The sequence below is a fragment of the Anser brachyrhynchus genome (assembly GCF_964034855.1).
Source record: "Anser brachyrhynchus genome assembly, chromosome: 2".
Lineage (NCBI taxonomy): Eukaryota > Metazoa > Chordata > Aves > Anseriformes > Anatidae > Anser > Anser brachyrhynchus.
Window position 1 is genome coordinate 122,264,220 of NC_137695.1, and position 24,840 is coordinate 122,289,059.

The 24,840-nt window shown below is 36.0% G+C and overlaps 1 long non-coding RNA gene across 1 annotated transcript; it reads left to right on the forward strand.

Annotated features, from left to right (window-relative positions):
• Nucleotides 1-958: 958 nt before the first annotated feature.
• Nucleotides 959-19,862, forward strand: LOC308189204. The gene is made up of 6 exons (XR_013946131.1): nucleotides 959-3,462; nucleotides 9,311-9,642; nucleotides 10,074-10,184; nucleotides 10,473-10,608; nucleotides 10,727-11,000; nucleotides 19,741-19,862. It is a non-coding gene; the product is annotated as an uncharacterized lncRNA (long non-coding RNA).
• The last annotated feature ends 4,978 nt before the right edge of the window (nucleotides 19,863-24,840 follow it).

The following is a 24,840-nucleotide window of genomic DNA, read 5'->3' on the forward strand; positions in this document are numbered from 1 at the left end:
CTTAAGAAGAGTGGAGAGGTATTAGATTTCAATTTGAAAGATTTTGTTATGTTTCTTTACAGATTTAGAGCCTGTAAAGGGAAGAGAAGGGAGGATAACAGAGAAAGGAAGACTGAGGGAAAGTATAGGGATAGCTGGATTAGACAAGCTGAGATAATGTCTTAATAACAACTGTTTCATGTCTCTATGCATATGATGCTGAGCAGAATGAATTGAATACTCTCAACAGTTATGCCTTTATGTGTGCTGTCCCCCTACAGTTAATAATCTATTGTACCTGCTCTTCAAGACACCTGGCTATTGAGTGCATTGCTAAATAGCACAATGTGTAGCCATTTAATGAGGCTGAGTAATTGTATTATCTCTTCATAGTATTTATTCACCACCTGCATATTTTCCACTTCCGCTACAGATAAGGTTAACAAAATTAATTCTGCCATCAGAGGTTGATAATCCTGTCATCTGTGTGTGTCTGACAAGCATGTGATGGAGGTTCACAGATTCCCATCCCGTTGTTTAAATATGTCCTACTATACTTGAAATAGTCAGGAGACAGTAAAGATATGACAATAGAAATACTTTACAGAATACAGAGCACTGTACAGAATATGGAAAAAAATACAAAATTACTTCTTACCTGCCATAAGATTGAGTTGCACTAAAGTGTAAGGTTTGCACATCACCTTTTTGCCATGTACAAAACTAAAACTTATGGCTTGTTTTGTAGAAGGTGAAGACTGTTGTGCTCTGGTAGAAAAGTAAGTGAAAAGCATTGAAGAAAGACCAAATGATTTACATATGCACTGCAGCAGTACCACAGATCCACACTGAATGAACTTAGTATGCTTTGAGACTAGTAAATTAGATCAAATAAAGCATATAAACATTTTTTAACTCCCTTTCACACGTTTTGAACCCTCCCACTGCCATTCTCACCCAGGAGCCCACAAAACTCAAAGGTCACAACTGGGCTAATTTTTCTACATAGTGTTGAAATAACTATGGCAGCCATGTTTAACAGATGTCATATGAAGAGCATAATCATACACACATCACTTGCAAAAACTGACACAAAGAGAGCACAAAATGTGAGAGAGGTGAAAATATGAATGGCAACCTGAATGTGTCTCTAGCTTTGGTATGGATATCTCTGCTATCTACTGAAGTGCTGCTCAAGGTGACTGAATCTGGTAGACCAGGACAAGGCAAAAATAATAATAATAATAAAAAAATAAAGATAAAGACTTTACATTTTTGTTGCTGCTATTTTTATAGTGTTTCACTGAACAGGCTTTTTTGCTATTAGATTTCCAAAGCATTAATGATTCCTTTAAGTGTATACTGTGAATGAATAGAAAAATAGTAAACGGCAGGTAATTCACTAAAGTGGCAAAGAAAAATTTTGTGTAAAAATCTCTTGCTGGGACTCTTGAAATTCAGAATTCTACTGATAGTTTATCTCACTAGTCAAAGCTTGAATACAGTTTAAGTAAGTCATTCACCACACTGGTATGGTACTTTTTCTCCTTCCCCACATGGACCAATTTTGGGTGCCAACAATATGTTGTCTTAATTTACTTGGGCTTTTGCTGAGTAGGTGGCAACACTGGTATTTTCTGACTTCTGCCATATATTTATGAATACAGAACGTCTACTGAAAGTCTGTTGTAAGGTGGGGGACCCAGCTGCCTCAGGCCTATGGCTCAGAGCCCAAACAAACACAATCACACAAGCCTAAAAACATCACTCATAACTTATTGTCAATATTGTCAATCCCATTTCTCAAGGAGAGCTAAAAGTCAGGAACACAGAAGCTTTAAAAGTGTCATCAAAAAATATCCTTCTGTTTTAGCTAACTGAAGAATTACATCGAACGAGAAAAAAGAAACCTGAAAAATGAACCAACATTAATCTTTCTTTCTCCTCTAAATCTCTGTGTGTCTTTCTTGATTCTACAGTTTCCTTTTTGCTTGGTTGGTCTTGAAATTTCAGATTCACTGAACTCAAAAAGCATGTTTATTTTTTTCTGTTTTTCTCTCCTCTCACTGCCTGTCTCTGAGCACAATATTCTCTTTCTCAATATGGGAGAAGCTGAGTATTGGACCCCCTCATTATTGACCAGCGGGGGAGTCAGTGCTACCCACGGAGGATGCTGCCATACTCCACTGCAACAGTAGGGAAAGACTGGGTGGCAGGAATCCTTTGAAATGTGATTTTCTACCAGGGATCACAATCCCAACAGCAAAATAATGACACCAATGCACTAGGTCCAGCAGTTTGGCAAACCCTATGGCACAGTTACATGTGGTGTTATAGAGCAAGAGAGTGTAGAGCTGTAAATGAATGATGGATGTGTACACTACAGGGGAAAATGTGAGGACTCACTCTTTACATAAAAGACATGTATAAGTATTTTAAACATTGTGTCTTATAAATCTGCATTAGTTAGTAGACACCAGTGCACTCCTCCTGATAGGTGCCCACTTTCCACAGGTCAGTTCCCTGAAAATAGGCTTTGAGAATTTGGTCTCACCTACCACACAATCATCCCACATTCACATTCAAACAGAAATCTTCAAGACTAAATGACCTAAATGTCACTGAACTAGCAGAACAGAGGCACAAGAGTGGAAATAGGTGGACTCCGTGTAACCATTATAGAAGATTTAATAGGATTTATGTATATAGCAGGATTTAAGCAAGTCAAGAAGTATATGTTGTTATTTCCCTCCTTCTGCATCCAGGGTAATTGTTTCATCAAGAAGTCTACTTCGTTATGACCAGCTTCTGGCTGTCCATAAACCATTGCAGTCTATTCATGTTCCTGTTACACCACTTCCATTAACCTTTTAAGGAAATGATATTGTGGAGACTAGAAATGAAACATAACAAGCCAAATTTTGTCCGACACTTTTTAATTGTTTATACAACTGGTTAACCCCAGTTCCTGTTAGAGGTTATACTATTCTGGTTCCATTACTCACCCCCACACCACTAGAGAAAAAAAGTCAGACCATATGAAAAAACGGAGCAAATATTTTGGTACCGCAATGCATGTAAAAGTCCACCAAGAAAAAAGATAAATAAAAATAAATAAAAAGTAATAAAATTAATCAAATTATGGACATATGGAAATTTCCAAGAAAACATGCCCCAGTTACCTAAACACTACACATACTTTTAGGCATATGATTAATCTTTGTGACCTTGCTGAGTTATGAATGAATTTAAATTTAGGAGCAAATTTATGTTCATTTCTGAATCTTAGTGTTTTTCTTGTCTCAGATGCTATTCACCAACCATAACTCTCCTTAGGAAAAAAGTAACCATTGTGAAGTACTGAAGAAGAGTCTTGTCTAGTCCTTGACGAGAAAGAGGATGGTTCAAAGAAGGCAAAAAGGAGGAAATTCTAGTCTGAGTCAGAGATCAGGAGGACACTGTGAAAAAGGAGTTCTCACCATGGTAACTTTCAGAAAATTGCTCTAAAAGAAATGCATGCAGGTTTCCTTCAAACTAAAGAGACACTTACCATGTCTCTCTTGCTTAAATTAAGTGAGAATCTGAGATATGCACAGCATAAATGAGGGAAGCATATGGCCCTTGCTTGGTAATTTAAAGGGTAATTTGGTTAAGAAATTGAGAGTAGTTCAGAGCAGAATACTATTATGTAATATCAATGCAAAGCAGAATCTTCCCCAGATAATCAGGTCCCTTTATTTTTTTTTTTATTTATTTTTTTCCTGGTGCATTTTTATACTTCATTCATTTTCCTTATTTCTCACACTTCTTAGTCACAGTTTTAGAGTTTTTTCAACATTTCAACATAGGAAATAATTTCTATTTAAAAAAAAAAACAACACATATTAGCCTATACAAAAGAAAGATGTGGTGGTTTTTTTGTTTGTTTGTTTGTTTTTCTGTTCAGTTTCAATCCAGAGATAATTTAAGCAAGGAAGAAATTGTGTTATTCTGAAAAAAAAAATAAAAAATAAAAAATCTGTTACTAATTTGTATACTTCCACAAGGGAATAGATTCAAAAATTTTCACATTATAGGATTTTTGTCCATGAAAAACTAGAGACAGAGCAAGTAAGAGTACACTGGAAGATCTTTAAAACACTTCTCCAAAATAGGTAGAGCAAGGCCTTTTCTACAGTAAAGGAAAAATTGTGCATATTACTTCTATTTTGGGCTTGTCTTCTCTAACGTTTTAACCAAACATGTATATCTTTGACCTCCCAATGAAAATTTAGTTAAAACTGGTATGTATGCATGTGTTTTATGATGAGCAATGATTTAACTTGATAACAATTGACTTATTCCAGACGTAATCACAGGGCTTCCAGAAAGACAATTGACTTCTTATTTGTGTCAGTGTAATTTTTATTTTATTTTTATTATATATTCACTACCAGAGTAAAAAAAGGGGAAATTAATGACTACTGGTGTTATATACTAGTGATATAGATCTAGTTTATCAAAATCTCTAAGTATCTGCATAACTGCAGAAACATAATTTGTTCCAAGTGAATCATCTATTTAAATGTAGAATTCATCCAGAAACCTTGTATCATCTAACTGGTTTTTGTTCTTTGTTGGATAATCCATAGTTTAGGAAATTTTACATACTTGAATACCTCTCTTTCAGTCAGATAATACAAAAATGCAAGCATGCTTAAATTTAGTATCACTTACTGAATATGAATCAAAAACATACAGATTTATACAAATAATTTTGACCTAAGACAGGTCTATTTTGCTCTCTGCAGAGGAAGGTGAAGCTCTAGGTCTGTTCTCTCTGCAGAGAAAGCTGAACTCATGCATCACAGATGTGACTGAGTACTTCTAGGAAATCAGTGGGTTTCATTCAGTGTTATTTTGCCATCATGTCAGAATCAATCCTAAAAGATTTTTGAGTTACATGTATACATGTGCATGCATACGTGCATATGAACATGCAGTGAAGCAAACATATACAATAGAAACCCTATATGATGTTCCTAAGGGATTTTCCTCTAAGGAAATAGGAAGGATATTGGTGAGAGCATGGCAATTTATTTGACATATACAGGTAAAAGGCAAGTTCCCTTTCACTCTTTAAAGACAAAAAAAGCAGACAATTTTATTATTTGAGAATTAAAATTATCTATGGTTTTCTTCATTGGAAAAATGTAAACTAGTTAAGAGTTAAAAGGTATGGACTGCAACCTTTGAAACTTTCTCCAGAGCTGCACAACTACTGATGGGTTGACATGAAAAGCCATTTCTCTTATAATGAGATACCAAGCAGATCTGTCTTCTTTTAAAACCTGGCATTTAAAAATACATTTACTTCTATTATGTACTGGCCTAACCTGCACAGGCTATTGCTTGTGACATATTACCAGAGCAGATGTTTTAGACAACCTGCTGGCATAACTGCAAAGAATGAACAATGTTTTTTTTTTCCTTTTTTTTTCTTTTTTTTTTTTTTAATTTTGACAAAGTATTGTAAAAGTTCCTTTTCCAGTGTTTTAAAACAGATTTATCCAAGAATTTACTCTATGTAAATTGCTTATTCTTTTTCCCCTACTGTGCAACTGAGTATGATAATATGAAATATAGGGAAAAAATGGACACTCTGATGCCTTTTTTCCACAGGACATCTGCTCACCTTACCCAGATCTTTTGCAGCCAATTTGTCTCAGACCATATGGATGAGATCAAATTGAAGAGAACTTGGGGGGAGGGGAGAATGTGGAGGAAAAAGCAGGGTCTAGGAAGGAAGAATGAAGGTTAAGAAAGAGACAAGTTTGAGAATACACATATTATTTTTAGTTACCAAATGACAAATTACTTTGTTCAGAGTAGCTATTGCAGTCTTTCTACTGTCATGACCTTTTCTATAGCTTAACAACAGGATCTCAAACTGAATCTGTTTAATATTTAACTAAAATGTTTAAAATATAAATACAGAGCATTATGTTACAGAATATATTTGTACATTTTTTACCAAGAGATGGTATAGCTTTGTATTCATGAAGAAATGACCTTCAAGACTTGGAAGAAAGTCTTCTCTGTTTTATACCATCTTATTCCATTTTATTAGTTTTTTCAGGCTGTATGGAAATACGAAGTTCATCTCATCATCGCTAACAAATGTGTGATCAATCAGGGAGATGCAAAATCATCTAATGTTTATATTAGGTAGCTGGCACAAGCAATCACCCCTAATGACTTAGTAATGCCACTGTAAGCTGTGCATATGCTCAAGAATTTTCATTTGTGTTTGAGATATTTATATTTTTCATGGTTGTGGACCCAATTCTTTGGGTGGTTATGCGTATCTTTGAACTGAAATGCCTTTGACTTCCACGGCGTAATTACAAACTTAAAATTAAGCATGTCCATTACTGTTTGTAAAACCAGAACATGTCTTTGTTTAAGCTGGATAATAGATGTAACTGTATAAAAGGTGAAAAAAATCAAGCAATACTTTCACAGAAAAGGAAGGAATTACCAGGCAGGATTAATGAGTAGATCAATATGGAGGTCTTAGACTCACACTGAAGTCAGGATTAGTTGCTGTTAGGGCATTAAATATGTTGGATGATTTGACACTATTTTTCAGGTAATTACATAGTACAAAGATATGTTACATCATGTTGCATTTGCTTTTTGTTAAAACTGAACCAACAGTTACCAGCACTCTGCGGCTGCACAGCCCTATGTTAAGTTACTTTCATATCTTTGTCTATGTGATGCTTGAAATAAAGATCTTTTCTATGATTTTGGAATAAAGAAAATCTAAAGTTTTCCAAGCAGAAATTACCTACCTTTGTTCCAATAACATATTCTTGCTGCTGTTGATGTCAGCTATTATATGGACTGGACAACTGGACAGTATAATATGGAAAGACTGGCCTATATAACTGCCAAATACTCTGTAATTAATGACTTCCACTGGATGTTTTCCCATTAGCAAGTATGATGGTGGTCTGGTCTACCAAACAAGATGAGTAGAGTGGACTTAGTAATTACATCATTTGCTAAGCTGATTTTCTGTTTTGTGCTACTTTATGAACAAAAGCATCAAAATGCACAAAGCAATTTTTCAGACTTCTCACCTTTGTATATATTTTAACTCTCTTTCAGCCATTTTTCACCAATTTGGCATTGCACTTATTAAAATCAGCAAAAATTGATAGCAGAGGGAAATTCCTCCAATGCAGGTCTGCTCCCTTAAAAGAACGATCAAAGGCTGGAGTCTTTTACCAAAGAAGAAACTCTGTTTCATCTTTTGTATTCAGAATCCAAGTCTCCTTTGGCCAATATTGTCCTTTTATTGTGAAGTCAGGGTTATGACAGCATCTTTATTCAGGCTGACTCAGGCAAAGCTTCTAGAGGTTTCAGCAGCAGCACTAACTCAGTCTCTTGCTGCCTGCTCTTGTCCCCCTGCTTCTCATCTTCCATCCCTGCACTGCCCCCTCTGTTAGGGGACTATAGGCCATGTGGTCAGCCAATCAAGATACTGAAACAGGTGAAAAATATGCTGTTATTTTTAACACATATAATTTCTCTGATCTCTTTTTTTACACAGCCCCACAAATAGTGTTGTGATACAACTGAAAAGGCATGTGGGGGGGCGGGGCAGAAATGAGCAGCTGAAAGTGGGGAGAGGACTGGGATCACCAGTCTGGTGCTCATGTTGACAGAAATGACCCTGGTAAAAGGTTTTCTTCTCTGTCTCTCTTTGCCTCTGCACCCTTGTTTTCATACTCAAACCACTGATCAGAAAAAGTCCCTCTTCACAGAGCACATGAATTCCCAAATAACATTGCATTTGCCTTTGTTCTTCAGTTAAGAAAGAAAAACAAACAAACAAACAAACAAAACGTAATTGTTTAACTATCCAGTAGAGCTATCTGAAAATGGCTGTGAAGAAATCTTCTAAATTCAACTTATATGAAAGTTGTTCAAGAGAATCAAACATTTAAAATTATCTCAGGGCTGTCTGTCATATGTTGTTAGGCTTAATATTTTGTAAAGATGCAATAGTGGAAAAAAGACAGTTTTCTTATCTAGGCTCCATAAATGTTAATGATATATATACTGCAAACATAGGTTTAGATGACTATATACTCAATACGTCCATCAGAGTGTGATATAAAAACTGTGCTTTTTCTTTTACCTAGAAGCTTCCTTAAAGAAACACAGGATGTTATACACAATGTACATGATCAAACAAACAGATATGGCATACAGTCCCAGCACTGGGATGCATGCTAGTAAAACAAACAGGCAGGAAGGTATCACAACAGTCTAGCAATAGAGGAAACTTTAGGCTAAACAGCGTTTGGGGCAGCTATACAAAAAGAGGTGTTTATAACAGCTGTGCTCAGACTGGAAAAGTTTTGTTTATCATGTGATAAATTCACAGAGTGTGTAGAAGTGAAACGTGCTACTCTTTATGGCAGCTTTGACTCCCCATTCATTTATTCACACTAACTATTAAAGAAGAACTGAGGGAATAATATAGCACGTTAGTTAATTACTTGGGGTTGTTTCTCCTTTCTTCCACAAAGAGTAATTTCTGAGATTTGCAAATATACTAATGAAGTGTTGTAGTCACATTCTTAGGAAGAGTATGGTAGGAGATGCAATATACTTCTATAGTACAAATAGATTAAGTGAGAGAAAAACAAAACACCTCCAGGCATTCTATGCAAAGTAAATACAGGATTGATGTGTGTTCAACAGGTCTTTTGAACAGAGAAATTATTTCACTGCATAACTCGGTCCAATGGTAAGAAACAGAAACTCCCTTTTTCACACCAAACACCCATTTTATAGCCCAAAAATACCCTAATGAAAACAGTTGAGTTATATTTTAATTTCCTTAGATCTTCAGCCCTAAATAACTGTACATTTTAAAAATACAAGGAAGATAGGGAGAAAAACTTACTGAGGGCTCATTGGGAGCTCTCTGATTTACTTCAAGTGTCTTAAAACAAGCAAACACTTAACATTTTAAAAGTGTGAACTTCAGCTCCCCCACACCTCTAATCCTTCATGGACAACATGTTTTTGGAGAACATAACCTTCCACTTTCTTCTTTCATCCTAGATATATCCATTTTGCCTCCTAAAAAACATCCCCCTGCTGCAGTCCTCTTTTATTTAGTTATTTTTCATTTAAAATTCCAGTTGTTTAATGTTATATATATATATATGTATATATATATTTTATAATGGGTTTAAACTTGTTAAACCAAAATGTCCCATCCAGTTACAACCAATGGCTCATTAGTTATGTTTTTTCTCCTGTTAAGGTGAACATTCTGATGTGATTCCTGGAATAGGTAAGAATGGTTCTAACATAGTAATTGAGAAGGTAGTTCTGTTAAGCATTCACCTCATCAACCAACACGTGGACAGCATTTAACTGATCTGAATAAAGTTGTTTTGGAAAGTATCTGCCCATTTTGTGCAGGAAGGAAATGCAGCTCAATGAGGTGTTCGGAAATAACCTTTGACTGCCAAAAAAACAGCTGCTGCTGTTGGATACCAAGAAAGCACAAGCAGAATGACAAGAACTGATGGTGAAAGAGAATGGACTGAAATATTCTGAAATTCATTATAAATTGTACCTGAATACAAAAAGGTAATCTGGGGGATGGGGAGGAGAGGTGGTCAAACATTAATTTCTTAATATTATGCGGAGTTTTAGAATAGCATTTTGCCATAAACGTAACTTATTTCATCTTCATACTATTTTACCAAATGGTTCAAACCATAAATGGACATCTGAAAACAGTAACCAAATTTTCTGGCTGTAAGACTGGCAGCTAGCATTCACCAAATCCATCCCAGATTCTTTCACTTTTGGTTGTTAGTGTTGGAATACTTTTTCATTAACTTATTTTTCATAACAGCAGAAACCATAGCTGTTGTTAGAAGAAGCTAGAAGTTAGCTAGCTAGCTAGATAGATAGATAGATACTTAGATAAATACATAGAAAGACAGACAGACAGATAGAGTCATTTGTTAAGCATATAAACACTCTGTCTTCTCTTGGTTCCTTCCTACCTACAGCCAGAGACTGGTTATTAATAGAGCATGGAAGAAAGCTGCTGGATGTTTGAAACACCTCCATCAGATATGAAGAAGTAAACTGACTTTAAAGCTGGACTTCTACTGTCCCAGGTGAGTAGCCAGAGGTGGTGTCTGTCTTGAATAGTATGGAGGACTTAAATGACCCTGCGGGGGGCCCAAATTCAGGCTACTAGAGAAGATTTCTCTTTAAGACTTCAACTCTCTTCTCTACACTTGTCCCCAAGTACAGTGACTATCAGGATTCCTGGGCTGTTTTGGGTCTTCCATTGCTTTTTTTTTTTTTTTTTTTTTTTGGTAATAAAAACAATTATTATTTATTTTGGGTGGAATATGTCAAAACTGAAATAACACAATAAAGTTTTCTCTTGTCTTCTGCAGTTAGGTTGCTGCCAAAAATTAGGTGACACAGGCACTGCACTGTCTCCTTCCTACCTAGGTTTTGCATCATGAAACACAGAAGCATTTAAGCTTCAGAATGGTGCTTGAAGAGCATACTTCACAGGGCCACAAGCATGTAAGTACGACTTAATTTTAGCCCACATGCATGCATATCTTTCCTCCCTTGTGAGAAGTTTTTCATTAAAAGGAAAGATTAGGTTCTTATTATTTATACATTGTTTTCCATTGCTTAGGGAGATTCTGCTGTAATCTGCCTCACATCCTGAAGGATTTTAAAATAACTTTCTATCCATTAGATAACTGGCTTACTGCAAGAAATCGAGAATGAAAGAAATCATTTGTACGGGAGACCTTCTGCTGATTTTTCTGCTTTTTAAATGTGGACAACAATCTTTCACGGCTTTGTCATTTAAAAGCTTTTGAAGATTTTTGGCTAGAAAACAAAACAAAAGCAAGAACAGAAACAAAACAACAACAAAAAAGAAGTGTTGTACAGTATGTTTTAAGGTAATGGAGCATTCCGAGGAAGATTTTCTGAATAGACTCCCCACAGAGGCAACAGAAAGGATGGAGAGAATCTGTCCATCTTCCCAAGTACAGTTGGTTTTACATGATGGTTTGATGATAAGTTCAAGAAGGATGTTTTGACCAATTACTTGGTACTAGTTCTCCATGTGACTATAAAGACTCAGTTTTATTGCAAAGGAAAATAACAGAGCCCAGAGCAAAGCATCTATTTATTTATTTAATTTCAAAAAAACACATCAGACACAAGGTTACCACTTTGTTCACATTCAGTACTACTTTACTCCTGCAAACCAATGGGATTATGTGTATAGTGAGATAACAGCCAAAAGATTGCAAAATAGAAAACTACCTCTTTCTGAAAGAGGTATTTCTGCCACCATCCTATATTACTGTACCTCCCTTATTGTCCAAAGTGGAACTGAATGTTGAGAACGTCCTACATGGGGGAGATGTTGTACCGGAGATAGCTCGTGCCTTTGTGTAACTGTCTAGATTCCACATTAACACAGCTTCTGCCTGGACATGTTAAGAGTTTGGATCCTCAACAATCACTTGCATGAACACACATTCGATTTTCTCAACCAACTCACTACACTTTAACTATATTAAGACCATAACTGCATTAAAACTACTTGCAGAATCTGACTACAGTCTTCTATCTACATAATATGGTTGCATACATAAGGTTATTCTATATAATATTAATCAAAATTTTCATGCCACAGATAGAAGGAGAAAAACACAAGTACAAGGACTCATGAATGCTGGGTTCGAGTTTATAACATATAGATCACAATTTTTTGTTATTTTAGTTGTTCTAAAAGAAAAGAAAAAGAGATATATTGAGTATAAAATCATTTGGGAATTTTTCCAACAGAATATTTCTATCTGAAAATGCAGATTTAATGGGGTTACAGTACATGTCATTTCAATGATAATTTGATCAAATACTCAGATACTCTCATTTAAATTCAGAATAAACGTAATGTTGAAAACCAACAAAACCCATAGGCGTTCAGTTTTAGGAACCCATTCTCCATAAAACATCATCTGAGTTGCACTTTTACAAAGGGTGAATCAAAGCAACATCTTAGCACGTGTGCTTTGAAGACCTCAGCACCTCTTACACAAGGACAATAATCAACAAAACAGATAAAGGCAAAGTTGGAGTCATAGTCTGAAGTCTTCACTCATCCTATGCAATATGCATGTATTCTAATCCTAGTTATGGAGAGAGTTCTGTTCTGTGGTCAGTTTCTTGTTAGTTATTTTATTTGTTTTTCTGGATAAAATTGTTAGACAAACATTTCCAGAACATTTAATAGTTTGGAGTTAAGTCAGTTGCTTAGGATATGAACGACTAAAGGTCAAGCCTTTGGCTTGAACAAAGAAAAGCAATGTGACATCAGTAATGTTGTCTGGTTGTTCAAATCTTTTATCTTCCAGAATGACTTTTGAAAACCTTTCTCTTCTGCTCAGCAGGGAAAAATATTGAAATTTTGTAGTAAACTTTTTTCCCTTGCTCATCTCTCTTGCTTACTCTTAATTTTTACCAGGGGGGAAAAAAATGCAAAAAGCTTAATATCTTTATGTAGGGAAACAGCAGACTTCTGCAGGTTTATTTTTTGGCTTGATAACTGCAAGTACAATGCATGATACTGTGTGTGTATCTGTAGAACTGAAGGATGTTGGAACTGAAAAGATTATTTTAATGAACAGTTTCTCACATTTTCAGTTCTTTACAAAACAACCAAAGAAACACCACAGATAAGAGAGACCGGACTGAATAAAGCTTCCATTGTGTTCAGTAACAGAAAGTAGAGAGAAAGAATAGTCACAGGAGAAAGTCATGTCAAAAAATATAACAGTCACAATAGGTAAAACAGTGAATTGTATTGATAAGAAAAAGTGAAATATTATATTCCTTGTAGTAAGCAGCAAGTAAGACAAAATCTTGTGCATATTAAGACTTTATAGGAATAGAGCTTTACAACATTTGGAGACTAGTTCTATCATTTGGTTGGTGGGCAATGAAGCTGCATGAAGTTTAACAAGAGCAAGGGCCAGATTCTGCACCTGGGATAGGGCAACCCTGGCTATATATACAGAATAGGGGACGAGAGGTTGGAGGGCAACCACCCAGAAAGGGATCTGGGGGTTCTGGTCAATGGCAAGTTGAATATGAGTCAACAATGTACCCTGATAGCCAAAAAGGCCAACCATTTCCTGGGGTGCATCAAGCACAGCATTGCTAGCTGGTTGAGGGAAGGGATTGTCCTGCTCTGCTCTGCAGTGGTGTGGCCTCGCTTCAAGTACCATGTGCAGTTTGGGGCACCACAACATAAAAAGGACATAAAAGAAGAGTGTCCAAAAGAGGGCTGAGAAGATGGTGAAAGGTCTAGAAGGCAAGATGTGTGAAGAGCAGCTGAGGTCATTTGGTTTGTTCAGCCCAGAGCAGAGCAGACTGAGGAGAGGCCTCATGTTGGCCTACATCTTCCTCACACGGGGAGCAGAGGGGCAAGTGGCGAGCTCTGCTCTCTGGGGACAGTGACAGGACCCAAGATAACAGCATGGAGTTTCATCAGGGCAGGTTCAGGCTGGATGTTAGAAAAAGGTTCTTCGCCGAAAGTGTGTTGGGAACTGGAACAGGCTTCCCAGGGAAGTGGTCACAGTACTGTAGTTCAAGAAGTGTTTGGGCAATGCTCTCAGACATATAGTTTAATTTTTAGGCAGTCCTGTGTGGAAACAGGATTTGTACTCAATGATCCTTGTAAGCCTCTTCCAAATCAGGATATTCTATCATTCTGATTCATTTAAAAGTTTAATTAATTTCTGAAATCCAGAAAATCACAGAATCACAGCATGGTTGAGGTTGGAAGGAACCTTCAGAGGTTATCCAGTCCAACCCCCCTGCTCAAGCAGGGTCACCTAAAGCATGTTACATAGGATCACATCCAGATGGGTTTTGAATATCTCCATAGAAGGATACTCCACAACCTCTCTGAGCAGCTTGTTCCAGTGCTCTCTCACTCAAACCATAAAAAAGCTCTTCCTTGTATGGCCTTGGTGAAACCTCCTGTGGTTCAATTTATATCCATTAGCCTTTGTCCTATCACTGGCCACCACTGAGAAGAGTTTGTCCCCATCCTCTTTACATTGTCCCCTCAGGTATTTGTAAAGGTTGATAAGATCAATCTCTTCTTCTCTAGGCTAAACTGTCCCAGCTCGCTTAGTCTTTCCTCAAAAGACGGATGCTCCAATCCCTTAATCATCTTTGTGGCTCTACACTGGACCCACTCTAGAAGTTCCCCACCCTCTTGTACTGGGGAGCCCAGAAGTGCACAGGTGTGGCCTCCACCAGAGCTGAGTAGAGGAGAAATACAAGAAATACAAGAAACTGCCAGTAGACCATCTAGTCATTATGTCACACTGCAGAGTTATGGTCAATTTCTGACTGTGAGTGCTGCAAAATTACCTGTGACATCCACAGAGAAGAATTTTTAAAATATTTTTCCAGACAGAAATTCTTTCGACCTTTTAAATGGAAATTGGTTAATATCTCAAAGCATGAAACTTTGCGTCCTGTCCAAAACATTATATTTTCCATAAATTAAGGGTAGATATTCCCATTACTCAGGCAAAATGTCAATTCTTTTTCTAAAGCTCTGAAACTCTTGAGTGCACTGATATTTCATGACAGCCAGTTCCACAGGTTAATTACAAACTGTGTAAAAGTATATTGCTTTTCTATTTCATCAAACATCTTCATTCGTGTATTGTTAGAGGGTAAACAGGAGTCCCTTTTTGACCTTCTCTGCAACTTTTGTTGTTTTACCTGAATCAAATATATTCCTTCTGAAGTCTCTCTCTCTCTCTCTCTCTCTCTCTCTCTTTTAATTTAAGCAGCTCCAGTCTTCAGCCAGTTTCTTCAGCCATGTAGGCTGCACCTTGTACTATGCAATCTTCAGCTTGTCATCTGTAATCATTTTCATCACCTGTCTTTGAATGTTTCTTATTTTCTCTGGTAAGATAATGCAATGAAGAAAATACTGTTAGCATTAAACTTGACAAAGATTTTGACACGGTCTTTAAGAACAAAGTTTAGACACTGTGGTAAGAAAGCAGACACAATTTGCTATTGGCATTATAACATCTTCTAGGACTTTCTTCCAAACCTATGTTCCATAGGCCTCTATTCCTTTTCATGTTGAATAAAGTTTCATTAAGCTTCACTGTCCTTTTTGAGGATATGTCGTTATTTTAGAACCTCAGGTTGGTTTGCCTTAGAAAAGCAAACAATCCCTTCCACTAAACATAATTGTGCATTTCTCAGCATTAACACTGAGCTAATGCCTGCTGTCCCAAGACTAGCAATGTTTTCCAAAGTCTTCTGTGTTGATTTGCAGACCCCATTTCTTTTTTTTTCTTTTTTTTTCTTTTTTTTTTTTTCTTTTTTCTATCTTCCTTTTCCCTGTTTCCTTAGAAATGCATTTTAAATGACTCAGATGGAATACTTAGAGCATTTTTGGAACTCCTAAATTTTTGTTTTAGCCAAAGCAGAAGTTTTGCCTAAGTACCTAAAGGAGGCTTCCTTATAAACCTGATTAAAGTCCATATGTCTATGCTTTACTATATAAATAAAAATAATTAATTAAGACTATAATTTGATAATAAAATAATCACTATGGGCAATTTTAACTGAAAGTGCATGATGTTTATTTGCAAATAACACATGGATTTATACTCAGGATATAATACATGTAGTTGTTTTATAATTCTGTTTGGATAAGCATTTCAGAAAATCCCATGGCCACCAAATTTTTAGTTGTTACTTACAGGTAAAAATGTGGGCACCCCACCTATCACTGGTGGACAATTAGGATTACTTTTTATTTAGAAAGGTTTGGTCACCTTGAAAGAACTAGAAATCTGCAGAATAACCAAATAAATTATCTGTTGTTTTTATTTTATAGATGGAAATGAGGCAGAGATTTTATAGCAAAGATTTCCTAGAGTGACAAAAAAACTTGTCACTGTATCTGGGTGCTAAATCTCCCTGATGTGGACTTTTTTTTTAAAGAATGGGGCTTAAAACTTGCCCTCAAAGCCTTAGCCATCCAATATTCACTACTTACTGGAAATTTTGAGTGATTGTTCTGCAAATCTGTCACAATATTTCTGATTTTGTTGTCATGAGCTACAAGATATTGCACACTGTCACAGTGACATTCAGCTATTTTTTCAAAGGACTTTATGGTTGTCAGTGGCCATTCAGGGAGGGAGGTTCCTACTCAATAAGAAAACAGTGGGAGTTACATGACCAGACTGATGTTTTCTTCCTCTTCCCAGCCCCTCCAGCTCTTCTTTTTTCCCTCCTCTTCTCTTTTCTGTTCCTTATCATTACCTACTAAAATAATATAAGTATATCATTGAAGCTCACATAGCAACAGCCATGCATTATCTATGTATCTATGTACTTAAAAAGCAGGGTTGTCACATGGGTGCCTTAAATGTCTGCTTTCACTTCATATATATTGAATATGTGTGCAATAATACAAGATTATTTTAAATACATGTGTATAAAATACATTTTACTATGAAAGACAATAAGCAAAACTTTACTGAGTGAACAGTTCTCAATTTTGTCACAACTATTTTGTACAGTACTGCTAAGTTGCCAACTGTACATTAAAGTGGAGACTGTAGAAAACTGTCAGATATTACTTAAAATATCCTCTGGAATCAAAAAATGGTGCCTGAAAATACAAGGCAAGATGTTGCTCTCAAGGTATATTGTCACATGATAACAATGGTCCCATTACGAGGTAACTCCTACATCAATGAAATAAATTCCACATATTCATATCTCCAGAAAATAAGTTGCACACATAACTGAGCTATTGAGTCCCCTCTCTGTCCTGTAAACAATACATGCAGTCATTTAAACATAAACTAGAATCCACATTTCAACAGACATTTTAGTTAGGAAATTATTTGGTAAAACTCCATCTGAATTCATTTTATATGTCAGAATGTATTCTGAGAAAAAGAGGTTTCCAGAGTCATTGATGATACAAGAAATAGATACCCAGGATCATGTGAACACATAGGTAGATAATGATAGTACAAGGAAGAATGGTTTTAAACTAAAAGAGGATAGGTTTAAATTACATTTTAGAAAGAAATTCTTTACTATGAGATACTGAAACAGGTTGCCCATAGCAGTTGTAGATGCCCCATCCCTGGAGGTGTTCAAGGCCAGGTTGGCTGAGGCCCTAGGCAACCTGGCCTGGTGGCCTTCCCTACCCATGGAAGGGAGGGTGGAACTAGATGATTTTTAAGGTCCCTTCCAACCCATTTTATGCTTCCAAGCCATTTTATGCTTCTATGTTTCTGTGATTCTAAGACAATTGGTTATGGATTGCTGGTAGCTGAATTATAATTTCAGAATTTGAAAGTGACTATAACACTAAAGTTATATTGGTCTGATCATATGAATTATTTGCACAGTTAACTTCCTAACCTAGATTTTCAAATGGTTACAAAAATCTCATATTTTTAAATTTTAAAGAATTCCATGGATTTAACAAAAAATGAGAAGTTAGAAACAGATATTGAATGTCTATATTTAATTTAAAACAAAATCACAGGTAAATTATGCATTTTAAACTTATATTAGACTAACTTATGAATAATAGTACCATAAAACTTCTGCAACTGCAATGCAAGTAGTGTTAGCATGTTTAGCGTTCAATGCTCTGTAATTCAACTATTGTTAGATAAACATGCATACCAGAACAACAACAAAAAAATCATTTTTTCCCAAAAAGCATTCTCCTCATTGTCTGAAGTGTCTAATACTTCATAACGTCACAGTTCATATATGTCGCATGGTTAGAACCTTGTTTTACCATTGACTTACCGAAGGTACCCATGTCTCAATTTATCCATGAATAAGACACAATAATTCTCAATAATGAATTCCTTGTATATCTTTATTACAATTTTTCTCAATTGCTTTGAGTTTTTTAGATTAAAGTTGACAGATGATAAATACTAGTGTGTACTTTACTGGGCTATTTGAAAACAGACAAAATATTTTCAGGGCTCTGTTAAAGGCATTGTGCTTTGAAGCTAAGATGAGGGAAAGGAGAATAAGCTGAACAGAACAGAGGAGAATAAATTATAAAATTCATGGTGTTCAGAACTTATCACTGTCTGCAACATCACTCATAAGTAGTGAAACTGGGTTCCAACTCTGAGCTTTTGAATAGAAACAAAAATTTTACTTTGGGTCTGGGTGGGTTGCTGGTATGCCATTATTATTCTTTCTCAAAATTTTCTAAATGAAAGTAAAGCCAGCACTGAGCCACAGTTTGGGGAAACCCTGGTCAGTAGTTTCAGACGTCACCTTTCTGTCCAGCAAAGGACCAATATATTGTCTCTGGTTAACAGCTGTGGACAGAATGATGGTTTGGTGTTCATTCATCAGAAAAATAGGTACTAGATGCAAATTTCAAGCAACCATCCTCCTAAGGAAGATAAAATTCTGAAGCTGGAAGATATCTGGCATCAAAGAGCAATTAATAACTCCTGAATATGACTCCTGAATATGATTAAGAGATTGGTTAATGCTTACGTAATGGTCATGTGATAATATATTATAAAATAAATTAATTACTTAATGTTTAAGAAAGCATTCTCTCATTCAGACAAAATGATGAACTCAGACTAAAGTATTCACTTAAATATATATATACATCCTCCAAATCAACAAAGATGGCTACAACCTGTAAATGACATTGATTTTTCAGTGACAAATCTACTAGACAGATATCCAAGTAAAAAATGAAATAAAATAAAAATGAAAACGTATATCAGAGAATTTTGTACTTTTGTAGGATGTTTTCTTATTAGCAGCTTTTTGTAGCTGCTAATGTATAGGTACAGATGTACCACACATCTGGGTTAGGTCTGGTATCTATTTGATACCAGACCTAATCCAGAGACTTTCTACATGTGGAGTTCAACAATCTCCTTGTTTCTCCCAACCTTTGAGTGGAGAAGCTCATGATGGGGAGAAGTAATCTCACTCCTGTGCTCCATCTTGGTCTGATGTGACCAAGGAAGACCTACGCTGAGTCCTTCAGAGGTATCCAAGAAGCCCTTAGAAGATCAGGATCCTCTACCCAACCTTTTCTGCACTGTTCTCCTGTTAGTGGCTGTAACCAATGATATTCTGAAGTTTTGTTTTGGTTTGGTTTGGTTTGGTTTGGTTTGGTTTTTTTCCTGACAATTTCACCTTTTGGACAGTAATGGTAACTAACTGTGTCATTAAGAAAATTATCATTATTGGAAAAAGAATGTCAAGAAGCACAGTTATGGTACTGGTAAAATCTAGAAACTGCAGTGTGAAGCCACTTCACAGGACATTATTTTAAAGCCAAGTTAATCAGGTTCTTTGCCTGAAGAACCGAGATAACAGATGACATTTTGAGCCATGCATTTCTCAGTCTCCTTTACAGTATTCTTCTTATCTCCTCCCCAGCTTGAAGCACCTGTTCTCTTTCTGTATCCTTCTGCTGCAGCAGAGCCCAGAAGCTTCAAACTACAATTTTTTTCTTTGCAAAATGTGTGTCAAAAAGAAAATCTTCCTTGAGGATTATGAACCTCTTATGACTATGGCAATTTTAATTGTGAACTTCTCATTAATCCTTAGGCTGATGAAAGCATCTGAAGGAAAGCATCTTCAGAAATAAAACTCACCTGATCCTTGAGAGTCATTGCAACAGAGGCATACCATGTGCAATAGTGGAGGACAATGCAAAAGCAGATATGCAAATGTTCACAGTTTCCTTGAAGGCGGTTAAGATGCATATCTGTAAAGCCAAGAAGTGACTGTGAGGCTGAGTCATCAGTGCCAGCTCCTGAACAGGAAGTGTGCCAAGACACAATTCAGCAGAAATATGTTGTACCATATTCATATGAAAGCAAATCAGGCATAAAGCTTGTTGCTTTTAAGGGTAATGACGACTCTTTTGTACCTAGAAAAGATATGCTGCTCAGGAGCATTCTCTAAGCTATTAAAGTTGGAGTGAAAAGAAAAGAGTTAAAACAGACTTCATGATTTTGGACTGATCCTTTTCTTAAAGCTGCAAAACAGAAAAACTTAATTAATGCACATGATTAATACAGTTAATATGGTATGTAAGTTGGAGGAAAACTACAGTGTGTTAAAACAAGAAGGTAAACAGTGCCTGCTATTCCTGAAAAACCGTCATTCACTGAATCTTTGTGGAGCAGATTCAGCAGAAAGCAGTACTAAAGCTGTTGCTTGTGCTGGCATAGTGATGACTGTTTACAATTTGCTTTGTAGCACTCCAAAAAGCCAAGACACCCAGCAGCGTCAAGATGGAAATTCCCTTCAAGGACTCTCTGGTACAGGATGGACAGATTGTGACAATAGTGACCAATCCTTCACAGCTTGTTATCCAGGCATCAACACAAATTTACAAAAGCATTTAGAAAAATCTAAATTTAAAAATGACAAAGATATGGCTTTTTTTTTCTTTTTTTCTTTTTTTTCCCCAAACACAATCTTTTTGCTTTTTATATTTTTAAATACATGGTCCATATGTTCCTCCATGTGAAGGTGACATTGCCATGATAAATATCATCACTTAAGGTCTGGGACTTGTGTCCAAAGAGAACAGAGCGACTTGCTTATTCAAACTCTGATCAAAGTCTACTATTGCTAATGTTGCTCAGCTGAGGGAGTTGGAATAAGTGCTAAAAACAGGTAAAAAGCTCATACTTTGCTATGAACAGGCAACTTCTGATTCCAGTAGCCATGGTCATCTGATAGTAAATATTCAAAATAGATATGGTTACAGTTTTGTATTAAAAGCTCTTTTAATATACATGAGTTTACTAGAGAGACAGCAGGAAGGGCAGCAATATGGTATACCTCTTCATGAGCACTGTCAGGCATGGCACACACACACCAGTTTCTTCAGGGCAGATACTGGTGTAGCTCTCTCCATCCCTTCCTGTCCCCTATGTCTTACAACTGGGTCCACTATGGGCCTTTCGTCATTTGTGACACTTTGTCATGAGTTCATTATTAACATTCAATTACAAATTGAGGCAGAGGTAGGTAACACACACCTAAAATACTGGACTCCTCCAAGAATATTTTAGGAATTCATAAAAACAGCTCTGCAAAAAATAGCGTTCAGTTCACACTCAGTTATTTTCAAAGCTTTTCTTAGAGAGAGGAACCTTTTTCCCACCTCCATGCTGCTCACCTTTGCCAGCCTTTATACAGACTAAAATCTATACCATACATTTAAAATATTTGATTTAACTTCTCTGAAGAACATGTAAACTTTGTTTAAAATAATAATAAAGTTTTAAAACTTTCATATTTTGCTTCCATATGCAGTTTTCGTTCTTGCTTTATGAGGTAAAAATAGAGAAATAAATATATCTCCATTCCACTCTTCTTTGGACCTTCTGCATTTCGAGGATATAAGACTAATTTTAATGGAAAGGAGTATTGCTGTACTATTTCTTACTGGTCTTTTACTAGCATGTGGCTCATTGTTTTGTACCTTTGACACATATCTGATGTTGTCTAGATTTCTGAATGGTGACACAGAATAAAATATGTTTAAAATTTAATTTTGTATGTATAAATACCTTTGTTTCTGTCTTTCTTACATTACCTTTGATGCAACAGATCTTTTTTTATTTACAACTTCGTAGTATTTATGACATAGATACTGCTTCTTTTTACTTTGTAGAAATGCTTTATTTGAAGAAAAACTGTGTTTCTTCTCCTGGAAATGGCATTTCTGATTAACTGAGTGACAACAGTAAGGTCCTTTTTTTTTTTTTTTACTGAGCATTTTTCTCTGCAGACTTTTCATTGAACATGAATAGCAATAGCCTGGCCAAAAAAGAAGAGTCCACTGGTAGGTGGTTTTCCTCCATTAGAGCAAAGGCAACTGCAGTTTCAGTTTGGCTTTCAAAGTTTTCTGCTTAAAGCTCTAGATCCCATTTAAGTACTGTCCCGTACGTGCTCTGTGACAAAAGTAAAGACTCATAGGAAGATTCAGTCTTTCTCTCCACTAGAAATGAAGCTTATATTAGAGTAAGGAAAGGACAACAGTCCTTTACCAGGGCCTACTACCTCCCTCAAGAGCTTCTCTTAATTATCTCAGCCATGACCTAGCTTCCTGCTCTAAAGTTAGAAAACCACATCCTCACTGCAGACCCTTCTTGTTCTGAGCCAAAAAAATATATACAGACAATAGACTGCAGTCAGGACTCATGGTCCTGTTTGTTGTTAAAGTATTGGATACAGTCATAAGACCTTGTTGCTTATTTCTTTGCCAACTTTTATGCATTCTGGTTAATATTCTCCATGACAGGTATCAGCCCCTTATGTGTTTTTCTTAATCTGCAGCCAAAACAACTGTTCTGTTTCTGAAGCTGTGACTGGGGAAAAGACACTGCTTTTCACTGCTCTCAGGATTTTCTCTGGCAGTCAAGAGTTTGGGAGATTTCTGGGGATGGAAAGAGCCACACACCAAAATAATATTGATGTTGATATTGATATTTATATTCATATTGCTATAAAAATAATAACAATAACAATAATAATTTTTAAAAGGAAAACAGAGCTGAACAGCTCCTTATTCAGACGGCATCAGTTATTCTGTGCAAAATCTCACAGGTGATCTTATAATTAATTACTATGTCATATATACTAGGGAGTTAAGGAGAGCTTAGTATTCAGCTAACTTACATCTCTAACTGCTTTACTCTGAAAAAGTGTTTTTAACATAACTGTGTGCAGTAATGTGTGGTACATTTTAATGAGAATGACACACAACTCATTTATTAAGTTCTTATTAATTCTTTAAAATGTATATATTGAGGCTAGTAAATTCATATTTATTTTAGACGTAAGAGAAACTTAATGACCTAGTTTTAGAAGACAATAAAGACTTTCAGTTCTCAGGTAATAAGAAGGAAACTACGAACACTCAATGCCCATCAGTTTTTCTTGTTCTCTATAAAACAGAGCATGTTTACATACATAAGAAATGCAATAGTTATTGGGTACTTCTACCTGAATGTAGATATAGCCTAGAGCACTAGAGGAAATTACTCTGCTTGGGGATGAGTTAAAGTTTGCTTTGAAGCCAAATCTAAATTTTACCACTGAATCCTCTATGGAACTGGTTAAACAAAATCTCAGTACAAATACCTATTTATTTAGCTAAATTTATCTCCATACAGAAAGAAATACAGCTTATAGTCTTTTCTATTTCTACCTGTTCTGCTGCAGAAGTACCAAAACACACATAAGTCTTAGCAAGTAGTTAATAAATATATATATACATTTCGTAAAATACATCTAAGTTTCCAATGTGTTTTATATTTTACTGTATAAGAATTTTTGTTTACAGTTAAAGATTTCTAAAATATAAGCAATCCATTCAAATCTCACATAACTGAGACTTGTGCAGGTCACACAAATAAGTAACTTCAGATTTTTGTAACTTTGGTTGAAGACCAGGTAGGCTCATTATTCACAACATATGCCTTATCTCTGTGAGTCCTCAATAATCAGAAAAACAATGATGGCAGAAGCCTGGAATCCAACCTATTAATGATGATTGATATTCTTTCAGAGATGAAGGTGCTATTAATCTCAGAGGAGCAAGCATAGGTTACAACCTGCCTATAAGCTATACTTCAGCTACTTCTGTTCTTATGCATAGTGATTTCCAGATTAAGTTATTTAAGTTACAATATCTAACTGTAATCTATTGGATCATAAAATCTTGAGTTTTATTTTGTTTTGCTTTCCAGTGGATTGAGATTATTCTGTTTTAAAGAATAGAGCTCAAAAGGCTGACATCTTTTTCCTTAAACACAAACCTAAAATCCTCTCTCGAGGTTTGTTTAGCTATGATGACAGAAGCCAGCACTTAGGCATGCGATTTTCTGCTTGAGGCAGTGCAAGCCCTTGTCAATGAAATGTTATAAAGAAACCTTCTTACAGTCCAACTCCACTTGTTCACAGGTATTCACAGACTCAAGGCCAACCACACGCCATTTGATCGTGAGTGCATTGCATGCAATTGGGAAAAAATCAAAGAGCTCTCTCAATGAACATTGGGGTTAGAACTTAGAATATTTAAATAGCCATCTGCAACACAGAGCTGTGGCAGTGAGTATATAGGCATATGATGCTATTCCACCATCTCTTCTGGGGGATCACTGATCTGGCCGCATACCTGGCAGCTTCTAACACGTGTCTTCCTGTAAGGCACGGTCACTTTTTAAAACATTACACACTACTTTCTTCCTTTTAAGCAAGTTCACTCAGCCTTTTTTTTTTCCTGTTGCTGGAACGTCTAATGCAAACTATAAAGGTAAAGATCCCACAAACTCTTTGGGGAAAATGATGGAAGCATTTCAGGTAATATTTAAAAGACAGAAATATAATAAAAAAGGTTGGGCACTTCTACTCACACTTGACTCATTTCTTGTGCTATGAATGTCGTCATAAAACCAATTGGTGCATTGCTACTTGTGGCAGTGTGATGGCAGTGGCCATCAAGGCCTATTTTACTTCTTAATAATTCATGTGTAATTGACTAGACAGGTCATAATGTGATTCTTCTGTGATTGCTACTTAGAAATACTTCAATCTGTGCATTATAAACTCAATCAACTATTTTGGCTCTTTATTGTCACTAAAGTCAGTTGAGTCAACATGGCTGGTGGTAAAATACATGAC